The 15310-nt window shown below is 35.3% G+C and overlaps 1 protein-coding gene across 1 annotated transcript in view; it reads right to left on the bottom strand.

Moving 5' to 3' along the window:
* side-VI (sidestep VI transmembrane protein) overlaps positions 1-15310 on the bottom strand; it is a 740122-nt gene that overhangs the window by 235966 nt on the left and 488846 nt on the right. The window lies entirely within an intron of this gene.

Here is a 15310-nt window from a genome sequence, read left to right as displayed (position 1 = left end):
GTTATATAGAAAACTAATTTCATCAAACGGAAAGAATTTTTTGTCTCTGATTGCAGAACATTTCAAATAATTTGTTTGAATTATGTAACAACATATTACAAATGATATCGAAACGTAATCTCAAGAAGACATCAAATGGAGAAATGAGAAATAAAAGAGTGTCCGGCCAGGCCTGTATAAACGGGGTTCTAGGAGGGAAGGGCCCTCCTAAATGTTTGTTGACCCCCCCATAACTTTTCACGTTAGCCTTGCAAATGAACTATAATATGGTGATGAACTATAATATGGTTGGATCGCTCCCCCTCCCCTACATTTTTAGGCTGGCTACTGGCCTGCGTCCGGCCTCTTTAAGTTGCAGAGATTGTAATTGCTAATGCGACAATATATATATATATATATATATATATATATATATATATATATATATATATATATATATATATATATATACATATAAAACTTGCTGGAACTATGAAATTTTGCTACTCGCAACTAGAGCGAGTAAAATCACAGAATATCTTTGACAGAACGAAATAAGTTGAGCCAGTGCTTAAGAAAGATCTCAACCATAACAAGTGGTAGGGAGCAGAGAACTTCATAGCTTAGTAAAACTGATGCAAGCTATCTTTAAAAATTTTGTTTTGTATTTCTTTTTCTTACCATACACATATTCTTTGTCTAATAATAAACATGCTTTGTTGAAAAAATAATAATGAAAAATCCGCTTGGAATATCTATGATCATTAGTATCACACAAAATGTTTGGTTTAGTACAATTAATATGCAATAAGAATAAAACATTCGTGTCGAATTAACGGGGTCACGAAGGCTCAGTGGTAGAATGCTTATCTCAGCTGGACAGGGTCCCTGCTTCAATGCCCGGCCAAGTAAGTTTGCATTGGACAACATCGTGTCCGTGGGTTTTCTCAGAGTACTAAAGTTTCCACCGACATTATCATTCCATCATCATTCACTTGCTTTAATAATCGTATCCTTTACTTGGAAGAACATAACGTAAGACGTTAAGCTGAAATATTTCATTTTATTTTCGTCTCGAATCAAATGTTCAGCATATTATTCAGCATAGTTTAGTTTTAATTAGAATAATAAACAATGAAATTTTAATATAGAAATAACAGCAGAGATACCTTGACGTCAACATTACAATAAATTATATAAAGCTTGTATTATAAAGTGTATATTCACAATAACATAACATAATAATTTCTTAACATAATAATAATAGTAATAATCTTGTAATTAGTAGTCAATAGTATCCAGCCTAAGGAAAGTGAGATATAATAATTATAGACATCCCAGCAGGTATTTATCCGCCAGAGCATGTGCAACAAACAACAAGTAGCCTGCTGGGCCAACACGAAAATGTCAACAGAATATTGTTTGTCTGTATTTCAAGTTACATTGTTTTGATTGTTAAGAATCTTAAGCGATAACTAAGTGCAAATTAGTTGTAGATTCTAAGTTAATTACAGTCTCTAAACAAAATTGCATTATATGAGAACATATATAAATTTGAGATGTAACGTGAGATAATTTTAACGTGAGATGTAATGTAATGTGAGATAATTTTAATGTGAGATATAATGTAATGTGAGATAATTTTACAGATTCTATACACTAATTAATTAGCTATTAACTTTGCTTGTTCTTCATTAAATGTTAATCTTTTAATGTAACAAAATATTAGTTGCAAATATTATTTAAAATAATAATAATAATAATAATAATAATAATAATAATAATAATAATAATAATAATAATAATAATATTAAATGCAATAACATATTTAAAGTGGTAAGAATAGCGTTAGCAAAATGTAGCACTGGACAAGGTTAATTGAATATTTTGTGCATAAAGCAATTTAAGGGCTTAAAATTCAGTGTTAGTACCATATAAGAGTACAATTGTAATATTTCATAGTTTAAAACTGAGCCATATAAAGTAAAATATAACAAAGTAAAACCACCAAAATAGTTCTAATCTTAATGATTAGATTACCTAATAAGAAAATATAAATATAACTATTTTAAAAAAGAGAGAATCATGTGTGAATTGTTATAACAGGATAAAACATAAAAGTACTAAAAAATCTAACACAACTCTGATTTTTGAGTCCGATCTTTTATTATACAGGGTGTTTCAAAACAACAAAGACAACGTTGGGAGGTGATTCCTGACGTCAAGATAAGACAAAAGTATAGATCAACCTGGCTGCACAAATTCTTCCTTTCGGAGTTATAGGCTCCCGAAAATACAAAAAAAAAAAAAAAAAATACAAAATGAACTTTTATATAGCTTCAAAACTATAACACATACCGTAGTCGGGTCAAGAGTTCATTTAGGAACTAATATGTGCATTATATATTTTTTAAAAAAAAGTTTCATAGTCCTAAGGTACTTCCGCAACAATTTTTATAGAAGGAGTTTTGGCTACGGGCATATAATCGGAAGTATTCACCAACTACCTCCATAAAAGATGTTGTGAAAGTGCCGCAGTATTCCGAAACATGGATATTTGGATAGGGCACATACTAGTTCCTAAATGAAGTCTTGGTCCGACTACAGTAGGTTCCATAGTTTTGGAGCTATAAGCCTTTAAAGTTCAATTTTTTATGTTTTCGGCAGCTTATAACTCCGAAAGGAATCATTTGTACACCCAGGTTGGTCTATACTTTTTGTCTTATCTTGATGTTAGGAACCATCTCCCAAACGTTGTCGGTGTTGTTTTGAAACACCCAGTACAAACATAGTAAGTAAGGTACTTAATACAGAGTTCTTTGTACCGTCCTTACACAATAAATTTGTTTCCCTTACTTTGTGAGTTGGTGCTCAGTATGATATATATTTCTTACAAGGTACTCACTGTACAATTTATGTTCCAGAATGTAATGTTCCAGAATGAACCCTAAAAATTTTAACGGTTATTGTTCTCTTCTTTGTAATAAAAGATCTAGATTAAAAACCTTTAATAACATCTCGTAGTCACAATAATATTGGTACAAATGTAAATGAAAATATGCATATTTTATAAACCTCTTTTATAAAAGGTCCGAATATACTAGGGATGGCCACAAAGTTCCGGTTCCGGCGGAACCGGTTTCGTGAGGAACCGGTTCTCGGAGATCCGATTTTCAGAACCGGTTCCGAGCATGGATCCGAAAACCCGGTTCCAGAACCGGATCTTAGGAACCGGTTCCAGACATGGATCCGAAAACCCGGTTTCAGAACAGGATTTTAGGAACCGGTTCCAGACCTGAATCCGAAAACCCGGTTCCAGACCTGGATCCGAAGAACCGGTTCCAGACCTGGATCCAAAAAACCGGTTCCAGACCTGGATCTTCTAGAACCGGATCCGTTCAGACCCGAAAACCGGTTCCACCAGGAACCGGTTCTGGCCATCCCTAGAATATACACGAATATACAAAAATGTGTCACAATATTTTGGGAACAGATCCCTCACATCAAAATAATAATAATAATAAAAAAAGAAGTTGAACCTGTGCTCAAAAGTGGATAGTTTTGGAGTTATAAGGTTCCATGAACATGAAACACTTAAGCTTTAAAAGTTCATAGCTTCACTATTATGGAACCCAAGACATCACGGAGAAAAGGGTATGTGAACTATCCAAATATCCATATTTAAGAATGCTCCAGTACTTGCATACCAATTTTTAGAGAGGTAGGTGGAAAGTGATCAAGCACTAACAAACAGCCCCTCTAGAAATGATTATGCAAATACCAGAGATTATGAAAGATGGATATATTGATAGTTCACATACTAGTTCGTTAGTGATGTCTTGAACCGACTACGATCGGTCCTATAGTAGTGGAACTATGGACGTTCTAAATTCATTTTTTTTTTCACGTTTCCTATACACTATTGCTACGAAACTATGCACTTCCGACCACAGGTCCATATTAACATATTTCCTATTTTGATGTAAGGGATCTATTCTCAAAATATTGCGACAAATTTTATGTAGGTAGTTGTTAAGTGGGGCCAGTCGAATGAGGGAAGTCAGAAACTATTATCTAGAGGACGAAATACGGAATTTCGAGTGAGAAAAAGAAATTTAATCTAAACAGTATATTACAATTATGTCATCTCGATATTTGTAGCAAACATTTATATTAAGAAAACACGTAGTACAAATAATAGTGAAAAAAAGTTGCTTCAATTCATAATGGTCCCTAAACTAGTGTGTCTTTCTGTGTGTGTGTGTGTGTTTATCCTTCATTTGGTAGGTTTTAAACAAATCAAGGGCAGTATAGATATATCGTTCATGATCGATGATACTCATCTGACCTTGATAAAAAGATTGCATTGCCCGTGGGTTCGAAACGTTATCCATGCACGTGAATCAATACTGTAGGCAATATCAATCTCCTGGGCCACACTGATCACACTTCGTCCGTCTTGTTATTTTCCAGTGATTCTTTCCTATCTGAAGTAATCCAATTGTTGATTTGTGTAACACCACTATAATGCACATAGTAGCTCTCTAATTGGCACACAGTCTCTCGCTACTCTCATTTAACTGCTTCATGTTGGGAAGCAAACCCATTCAGTATTAGGGGGCTGCGGGCCCTCAATAGTAGAGCGTTCATCTCTGGTGCTTGGTGTCCCTGGCTAGATCCCAGCTCGCTCCAAGTGAACTTTGTGGTAGACAAACACCGTGTGCGTGGGGTTTCTCGGTGTTCTCCCGTTTCCTCTCACTTTCTTCATTCCATCATTTCATTCATTTCTCATCTTCACCGTCTCCTTTAGCCTCGCCGGCATAATCGTGGGACGCAAAACTCAGATATTTCATTTCATTTCATTTCCATTCAGCACTAGGATGACGCTGCAATCATGCAATACAATGTCTTGCTCCCTATATACATGTAGGGTATATCTGACAACATATCACTGGCTTTTATTTAAGAACACCTAATACGCATCAGGGGCGGATCTAGGGGAGCGATCGGGGCGATCTCCCCCCAAGAAGAGGAAACTTTCATATTTTATATAAAAATAAAACCCATCCCAAAGTTAGGAGTCCTTAAAAGTAGCAGTATGACAACCCACCGCCCCCCCCCCACACACAAGTCGGTCCTGGATCCGCCCCTGTACGCAATACATTCTGTTACTTTATCTACCTTGTGTATAAGTTCAAATCCGCTTACTTTAACAACCTCGACATTAGTTTTACAAGTAATTACTACAATTCATTTGATCAGTTTGCAACCAGGGGCAAGCACACATGGGCTCTACATGCTCCGGATCTCTCCCGTATAAACATTTGTACACTTTATTAATAAAACTATATTTGTTTAGCAGAAAAATGAGTTGATTTGATGTTGAGTTTAACGTCCATTTCAGCAGCGAGGCTATATGAGACGGGACCTACTGATTAACGTGGAATCCGAACCACATGAGCTCTCGCCGGGAATCGAACCCGGGTCTGCTACCTTACGCTAACCGCTTGGCCACCGAGGAGCTCTAGGATAAAACTGATTGATGTAGCCTAAAGATTTAATTTTACACTTCATCTGTACTCTATCTTTTATACAAAAACAATCTAGTTTTATCATTTTTTAAAATATAAAAATATATTAACAATATGACAGGACTTAATAATTATTTATCGTTGTTCCGGGTACAGAATGATACTCATCCAATACTATATAAGCGTAGTGTTTTGTAGTATTGAAAACACCTGAAAGAAACCCCCGTAATCTTTCAAAATCTGAAATTTTGACCACAAGTTGCTCCTGTAATTTTAGTTGAGCGCACGTTGTTCGCTGAATAAAGCACATTATAGACTATCACTCAAACTACATAGTTATTTATGGTGTATGTGTGTATTGATCAAAGAAAAACTACAAACTGAGGGAAAAAACGCAATTTAAGCCTACAATACTGAATGAAGTATAGTTATCGTCTTCATATTGGTAAATACATTTATTAAACGAAGAAAACACTTACCGTTGTAGAGCACGGAGCGCAGTTGATGAGTCGACGAACAATTAAAGAGAGTGCGGTTAGGAGAGAGTACACTGTATTTTTCTTTCTTTTACAAAAATAAGGAACATTTAAAGGATTTGAAGGGATAAAATCAGTAATATTGAACAATAAAAGTTGTAACTGATTTCAAGGAAAAGAGAAAAATGATTATCCATATACAATAAATGAATGAGCTGAAAAGTAAAGACAGTGTAGTTATTCATGATATATATGCGACTTCTTTGAATGGGGTCACATCAACAGTCAAAAGTACAAGGTGATTTTGCGCACCTATGTAAACGAATTTCGACATCAATGCGTACAATTACCCCAGCAATGTTGTAACATCTGATCAGGTGCACTACGGAGAGATGCCAATTCTGCTTGAATAGGAGAGCAATATTGTTGAACTCATGTCATTTCGTTGACATATGGTGCCTTCTTTGATTCACAATTCAAGTGCTCCTTTACAGAAACGGTTAGGAATGTACGTAAAGCAACAAGTAGTTATAAGCAAAATAGCATAATATTTGTTACTGAAATTGGTGACCCTTAAATAAGCAGCCCTTCCCACTGGTTTAGCTCCGGTTGCATGTTAGATTTCCAGTAGGAAAGCCTTAAAAGCATGAAAACATGACAGGTTCGGATTCGACTTTAAACTATAGTTCGATTCTTATATAGCATCTGTGCTAAAAGGGAAGCTAATCCCCAATCCACCCACCACCAATCTTATTTAAACATTTCTTGACTAACTTACCATCTATGATCACGATTCTGTCTTAAAAATCTATTGACAACTCCTTAACAGACAACTACCACACTCAACAATTATGTTGAAAAGTAAGTCGAAAAGAAAAATCCTCACCTAACAAGTAGAATTATTAATGTCCATTGCGAACTCCATGGTTCTAAAGAAACGTATCGAAAACACTAATTTAGCTTTTGATGAGGTGTTCTAATGTACAATGATTAGTTACTGTGAAGAAAAAGACGAAAATATGCTATGAAAATCGGAACTCTCTCTCTCTCTCTCTCTCTCTCTCTCTCTCTATATATATATATATATATATATATATATATATATATATATATATATATATATATAACTTCAATGAACCCTCATCTTCTTTGGCAAAATCCATGTTAATCTTTTTAGGTACACGATGATGAAGAAATTTACGAGATTTTTTTTTTTTTACTTATTTTTAGTACTTTCTTTTTGGTTAAGTTTTCCATCCTCTATTGATCTGAAAACCTTTGCTTCCTCAACGGTACCAAACTTCTTGTACGAGGAAAGAACAAGTTCTTCTTATAGAATTTACTCTACTCAAAACCTCTTGGCATTAAACTTTTCCTGTCTCTTCTTTCTCTTCTTCTTCTTCTTCTTCTTCTTCCTCCCCTTCTTTCATGTTTTCTTTCTTCAACAAAAAAAAAGAGTGGAGGGAGAGAAAACTTATCGTACTAATTAGGAAGAGGCAGAAGAAAGTTTTAGGAGTAGTACTGAAGAATATTCGCTAAAGACCGAACCCAACACGTTTCTCATTACAACGAATACTACTACGCGTTTCCCTTTGTCACAAAAGAAAGAACAAAATAAAAAATGAAGAAGAAAATTGGTTAGTTCAACATTTTTTTAAAAAAAAATAAAAATTTACTTTCGAACCAAATTTACTTTTGTCGGAATTGTTAAATCAAGGTACCACCTATGTTTGTATATCGAAGAAAAGAAAGTTATTATTACTTAATATTTTTTTTACCAAGTTATTAGTTTATATTTATTTAGTATTATTACAGCTATTAGTTAAAAAAAAATAAGTAGCTTGAAATTGACAAATTTGCGTGATTTTTTTTTTTTTTTTTTTTTTTTTACATTTGAATGATATTAAACGCATACACTTACTTAAAAAATACTTTTTAAAACAAATTATAAAGCTATAATATTATTCTTGACAAAATCAAAACTATAAACTGAAGGAAAATGGCTGAGTGAACAAATTGTAACACGCAGTCGTTGCAAGTAATCACGCTATATCTATTAAAGTGAGTATTTCTTACTATGATTAGCGTGATGCAAGAAATATGGATTGAGAAGTTAGAAAGGATTTGAAACTAATATTTGTGCTTGAAGATAAAAAAAAAAAAAAAAAAAAAAAAAAAAAAAGAATAAAATAAACGAAACCCTTTAGTTTATTTTCTATAGATATGACCTTAAGAGAGGTTTGAAAAATAGAGAGAAGTGAAAAGAGTACTGTGTAACCGTAGGGTACCAATACACCTTAAAGAAATAGTTTACAATACAGTAATGCAACCTGTCATATTCAGGGCCGGCGCTAGCAGTTTTGCCGCCCTGGGCGGTACTTTCACATGCCGCCCCTTTAATCCGCAACCTTATTTTGACAGAAGACGTACAAGTGTCACGAAAAGAAAGTAAGATGCCCCATTTAAAAACATGTGTGGAATGGAAAAGTAAACAAAAAATTGAACTACCTCTCTCGAGTAATATTTAAACAACTTTATACATGACAATATTCAGTATGCTCGATTTCGCTGTATATTTGTGACACAGCACCGCATATAGAAAATATATATATATATTTTTAATGTGGTTTAGTCACGACTAAGAATTTTAATTTTTAAACTTATTTTATATCAAAAGGTGCTTCCAACAGAGTATGGTGCATGAAAATAACATAGTGAATAAGATATTACGGCAAAACTAAGTGATTAGCCTGAGCCTTATGATGTACTAAAACACAATAGTGATACATAAATTTAACATATCTTAATTGAAAGAAACTTTTCTTGCTTGATATAAGAAAATTCCTTTATCATATTCCCGTAGTCCAATGTTTCAACCAATACGTGTTCTATTGATATAATCGTTAGATCACTCAAGCACGTTTCAGACATGGAAGACGTAAATAGTTTTTATAAGCTTAAGTTTGGAAAAACTTCTTTCTCCATGTGCTACGGTTACCGGTAAGGTTAATAAAATCCTAGGTGCAACACTGACATTAGGGCAAAAACACGTTCCTTAATTAATTTTAAAGTTTCTTTTGGTGAACTTTTAGGGTTAATTATAGCGGATAACACTTTCAGTTCGTTTTTCAAATCACTGGGGTTAATATCTTTCGATTCTTCGTGTGTTAAAATGCCGGCAAGTTTAGTAGCTTTTCAGACAAAAGTTCAGGTGGCATATCTTTAAGATTACTTATATAGTAAAGAAAATCGAAATATTCGCTGTGATGTTTAAGTTGCTCATACCTTTCTCTTAAAGCTAACATATTCATGTCTAGAACTTTGTAATAAAAATCGATCTTGTATCTTGTTTGTGGATCTTTAGTAGCTTCATCCACTGCCTCGTACTGAAACTGTCTCTTCTTTCGACTTCGAGCTTGCACTGTATTACCTATCAGCGGGTCATCCATATCTAATGCTGATGCCAACCCCATCATATCAACTAAGTATGATTGAAACATTGCATCATTTCTGCTCCTCTCAAAGTATTCAGATATATTGTCAAGAAACCCGACTGCCCTAAAAATCATAGCAAAGGGAAGTAAAATTGTGCATCTGGTTTACTATACACAGAACATCGAGGGCGACCATTCTATCTGTTCTATTGTCTTACTTATTTGAAGCATGTCATCATAAACTTCCCCTATTTCTTATCTAATTGGAGTCAGAGCCTCAATTCCGCTTTCCCACCTTGTGGTGCTTAATGGTTTTAAAGTGAGACTGCTAATATGTTCCTTTAGTATGGCCTAATGTTGAACCAATGCAGAAAAATTCAAACTTTTTTAGCTACACACACACACACAAAAAAAAATTTAAAAAAATGGAACGGCGTACTGAAATGCTGTGGCTGCATCATTAAGATAAGGTTTAGTGAATGACTACTGCAAGGATCACAGAAGGCTCGGGAATTTATTTCTAAAATTCTCTTCTGAATACCTGAATATTTGCCTTTCATATTGGAATCATTCTCATATCCTTGGCCCCTTAGTTAATTTTCTTTAGCTGTTTAATTATTACTTCTGTCAGTCCTAGACTAGTGGTGTCTGTTACCGTTACGAAAAAAAGAAATGTTCGTAAATTTTTACAAGGCATTCTCCATTACTGTAGGTAATTTGTACAAAACGAACAATTATTGTTATTTGCTCTGTACCAGAAATATCTGGAGTACTGTCTAGTATTATACTATAATATTTTGCAGGTTTCAACAAGAACCCTATTTTACTTTTTATTTGTTCAATAAGAATCTGAATAATTCCATTTTGGACATCTTTCCTTAATTAATGGTGGTATTTATTTTATCCTCCCATGGGTCTCAAGTGGGAGTGTACCTTTTGCATACTTGGAGTGGAGCGTTAGAACATTGCTGAATAGAAAAAAATATAAAAGACACCTTGATAATCTTATCCACCCTAACTGAAAATCTCATCTACTCCTCTGCAAAGGAAATATTGAATGAGATATATGTGGTTAGTAGTATGATAACTGAAAATGAGGGGGAGGGTGCTCTGAATTTCCTGAGTGAGTAATTTCCTGAATGTTAGTGAAGTAAGTTCAATTAAATTCTAACATGGACACAATTTTATTTTTCCATGTGGGCCCATTACGAAGCATTATATTTTGATAGTATTCTTTTATTTTTCAAATTTTGCCGCCCATTAGACTTGCCGCCCTGGGCAGTGGCACGGCTCGACCCACCCTCGCGCCGGCCCTGGTCATATTTTACGAAGCGAAATGTTGGACCACGAAGACGAGCGAGGAACAGAAATTGCATGTTGTGAAGATGAAGGTGCTGCAGTGGATGTGCGAAGTGACGCGAAAGGACAAAATTAAGAATGAAGTGACGCATAAAACAATGAAAGCGATACCAACTGAGATTGTTTGAGCACATAGCTCACCGATGCTATACATTTACATAGGAAACAAAAGAAGTCAGAGGCCAACCAAAGAAAAAGTAGGGAGAATTTGTGAAAAACGATATGGTGTAGTATGGTGTCACAGTTGATATTTCCATGATTTCATTTGAAAGTCCAAAATTCTCGCGTACCATTTTTAGCTCTACCCAAAAAGGCAAAATTTTACAATATTTATTTTACAATTACACAATTTTACAATTACAAATTTTACAAAATTTTACAATACCATTCAGGTTTACAAGACATGATATTTAGAAAGTGTGATTTGTGATTGTCTTTCACCTGCAATTGTACCATTCAAAGTATATAAAGAATGTGATCCAAAGCACTAATGGATTTGCATAAATCTGACGCTCTGATTGATTTTGTTTCTAAGCATCTTCTCTCAGAATTATGAGTTGGATTTTATTTGGAAACAACTTTAATATGGATTTCAGATACTGGGTGACATGGCTGAATATATTATAGTTGTTTAAGATATTACGCTGGCGATAACAAAACCTGTCTGTCTCAAGTTCGGATCCCGCTAAGGGTATAAATTACATATTATTCCACAGTATATATTTATCATACATTTCTAATCGTTTTGGTTAGTCTAAAGAGAAGAAACGTGAAATGTGAAACTATTAACAAATATAATACAATGAAATTCAGAGCAAGGATCTAATCCTCTTTTGATATTTGTTTCGTGTTTACACAGTGAAATCAAAATTAATTCTTATTTGATTTATATACAGTTTGTGAAACCTGACAAGGAAAAATTAATTGCGACTGCATTTAGCAAGGAGTTGTTTTTTTCCTTGAGACAGATAGAATATTTTTTCTGTTTAACTTAGGAAAGTGGTGTAACTTCTAAACCAATAGAATAAAAAACGCTAACCTTTTGTACGAGGCAAACAACGATAGGGAAAAAAATTACGACTATTTCACAGTGCCAATTGATGAACAATGTTGCCAATTCAACACAAAGTTATACCTTTTCAAACAACATCCCGTCAGTTTATTATTTATTTCAAATCTGCATGTTAAACAGAAACTCACAATGGTAAATTTATTATTCAGTTCTGCAAACTAAGGATACTACCGTATCACATACTTCCTAATTTTGGAAGCCTCTACTACACTAACAGCGCAATTGAGACGAACAGTGCAAATTCAAAGTACCTTAGTGTTGGATACCGTAGTCATGACATGACCTGCATCAATAAATGGGAATAAAGTAATAAGGGCATGGAAAAGTAAGGGCTACCATGCGGGCCCACCAGCGTTGCCAAACCCTGTCTCAGTTATATAGCATTCGTGGTTTTTAGTGGCCAACTAGCACAGGTTGGTTTGTGCTTTTTGCACTGTAGTTTTTATTCCCCTAACCTAATGTAACGTAAACGAATGTAAAGTAATTTAATCAGACCAAATATAACCGATTGGAGTACGTTTTGGTACATTTTTTTATTTTCAAATTGGTCCTGCAATACAGCAGTAATTCCCAAAATTTATGTTAGGTTAGTTTGGATAATTTTTCGATTAAGAGCTCTGGCTTACTGCTAGAGGTGATAACTTGATTTTGTCTTTTTGTGAATAGTTGTTGCATAATAAAATGAAAAAGTGATCCACAACGTTTTATTATGGCAAAAATACTTAATAAAGCGAGGCGGTATATATACAATCAAAAGAACGCTATTTCCAAGCAGAAATTCCTACTCCAGGGGAAAACGTCAGCGCGGTTAGTGGTAGGCCCGGTTAGAATCTTTCCGCCACCACATACCTTTCATTAGAATATTTTTATTTATAATGTTTACTTCAATAATTGTTATTTAAATCTCATTTTCCAGAGGGAGTGGGACCCTTGTACTTTAAACAATTTAAAAAATAACTTTTCGACACATTTCTCCTTCCTTCAATTTACACGCTAGAGCGCGCGAACAATGGTGCATGTTCTCTGGCGAGATTATAAAATTAACAATTACGAAAATATCTTTAAAAAATAATGCTTTTCCCAACTTTTTAGCACAACTTTGCAGAATCTCTTTGCATCAAACAACAATAAATGCACAAGTTTGGTTATATAAAGAAAGTTATACCAGTTCTGTATTTTCTTATTTGGGCTCTCGGCCCGCCAGCGGATTGTCAATGGGGAGTGATGTTGGCGTGCCGACTACAAAGATATTTTTTCACAGGCAATTAATGGAACAGTAAATTTGATAAATTAAAGCATGACTATTCTTTTGTTTATAGTCGCCGATTTTTGGCCATGTTTGCCAATAAAAACTGAAATTGATGTTTAAATGTACTGCGTATGTACCGAGCGCAACGTTACTGGTGGGAATGCGCCATGATTTTCATTGTACTGCTACGCACCTTTTCTGCTGTTTGCCGACTGCTCGGAAAGGCTACTTTCCAGCGGCAGAGCTGGCGCATTTTGTGCGCCTTTCCGGCTGTTTGCCGACTGCTCGAAAGGACATCTTTTCGATGTCGGCTTCCCGATTCTCCCACAGGGGGCATCCAACCTCTTGCCGCCGTCGAAAAATAGCCCTTTGCCGACTGGAAATCAACTCTTCAGGAAGGCAAAATTTTCACCACCTTTTACAGTAGCTTTGCCTAAGTCTGCCTCCGTGCTATGATTTTTCCGCACAATTGCTAGTTGTCAAAGTATATCCCATTTGCATGTCCCATTCAATTTCTTCATTTTTGGCTGAGTGCTGCAAAAAAGCAAAAAGGAAGAAATTTTATGCTGGGACACACACAAAAAAATGCAAGTATTATACTTCAAGAACTTGCAAGGGTGCTCCTTGTCGAGAAATCATTGCATGGGGGAAGACTTAGGCAAGAATAATGTAAAGGGTGATGAAAATTTTGCCTTCCTGAAGGGTTGATTTTCAATCGGCAAAGGGCCACTTTTCGTTGGCGGCAAGAGGTCGGATGCCGCCTGTGGGAGAATCTGGAAGCCGACATCGAAAAAGGTCCTTTCGAGCAGTCGGCAAACAGCCGGAAAGGCGCAGTAAATACGCCGGCGCAGCCGTCGAAAAGAGGCCGGCATAAGGGGTCAGCAGAGAGTCGGAAAGAGGGCTTTCCGACTGTTTTACCGACTCTGACTGTCGGCAAGAGTCGGCAAAGGGCATTTTTTTCCCCACTATTTTCGACCGCTTTCCGTCTCGGCAAAAGGTCGACAACTTTGAACAAGTAGATCGTCGTGCCGCCGAGGACGGGTGCAGGCTGCCTACCGGCGGCAATCTCTCTTGCCGACCGCGACTTCCTGATGGGACTATACTGCGAGAATGTTCATTTCTGGTATATATAGCTTGAGGCCAACGCTACGTAAATCAATTATCCATAGAACAGTAAGACATGGACATGTAAAATGAATCAGATGGTCCGTCCATACTGCGCTGGGAAAAAGTTTACACATAGTTTGAAGTTTTGTAAGCGAAGCATGCTGTGTGTTTTTGTGGAAAGACGATGTGACAAAATTTTTGCACTTCCCACTTCAAAGCAAACTGAGCAGACTACTAAATATTCCAGCAGCGCAAATCTTCCATACAAATAACCAGAGATCAGAATAACCTTTCATTTAAAATACCATTACTCCAGATATAAGATGAAATTGTGATAAAGAGAGCTCTTCAAGTACAGAATTCGGTCTCGTAAACTATGCATGAGAGAAAGACAATAAGAAATATGCGTGATAGACTGATTAATTCAAAATAAAGGACACAAAAGGAGTAAGGGAATTCATGGAATAAATATAATAGACGCAGTATATACATTTACCTCCTTCTCTACTTGTTGATCACTTGCGTGTTCTTTATCGCTACTCACGAAAAATATGTGGGGTGGAACTCTATCAGCACACAGACACACACACAAATATCACATATGTAAAACGTAGAATATATTGCGAGAGTCTTATCGTAAAACTTATTGTGTACCATGGACATAGCATTAGACCTCAGTATTGTTCTGAATTAATTTTCTCGTCCGGATGTAAGCGAGAGAGAGAAAAAAAGGAAAAAAAGGAACAAATTTTGATTTCAAATATTGCGTGAAGTTCCTATACGTAAAATATATACATGCTTTCTCCGTTAGCAAGATACATTTCAAGGAGGGAGCGGAAGAAAAGAGGGGAAAGTTGACAACTAGACTAAAATTTATAATATGGTCAAGATCATATGAAACGATACATATGCAATTGCAGTATCCGATTATGTTTATTTTATTCTATCTAAGAATGTGATAATATGTCTCTTTTACATATTGCGAATGGCAAAATAATTTTATTATGAGAACAGTGTATCACTTATTTGTTTTCATACAAATTTGAATTGTTATTACGTGATAAACATGCAAAGTACTTAGATAGTAGTTGTGGAGTGTACAA

Source organism: Thermobia domestica, chromosome 11 (genome assembly GCF_964235325.1).
Source record: "Thermobia domestica chromosome 11, izTheDome1.hap1.1, whole genome shotgun sequence".
Taxonomy (NCBI): domain Eukaryota; kingdom Metazoa; phylum Arthropoda; class Insecta; order Zygentoma; family Lepismatidae; genus Thermobia; species Thermobia domestica.
This window is presented reverse-complemented; position numbering and strand designations above follow the sequence as displayed.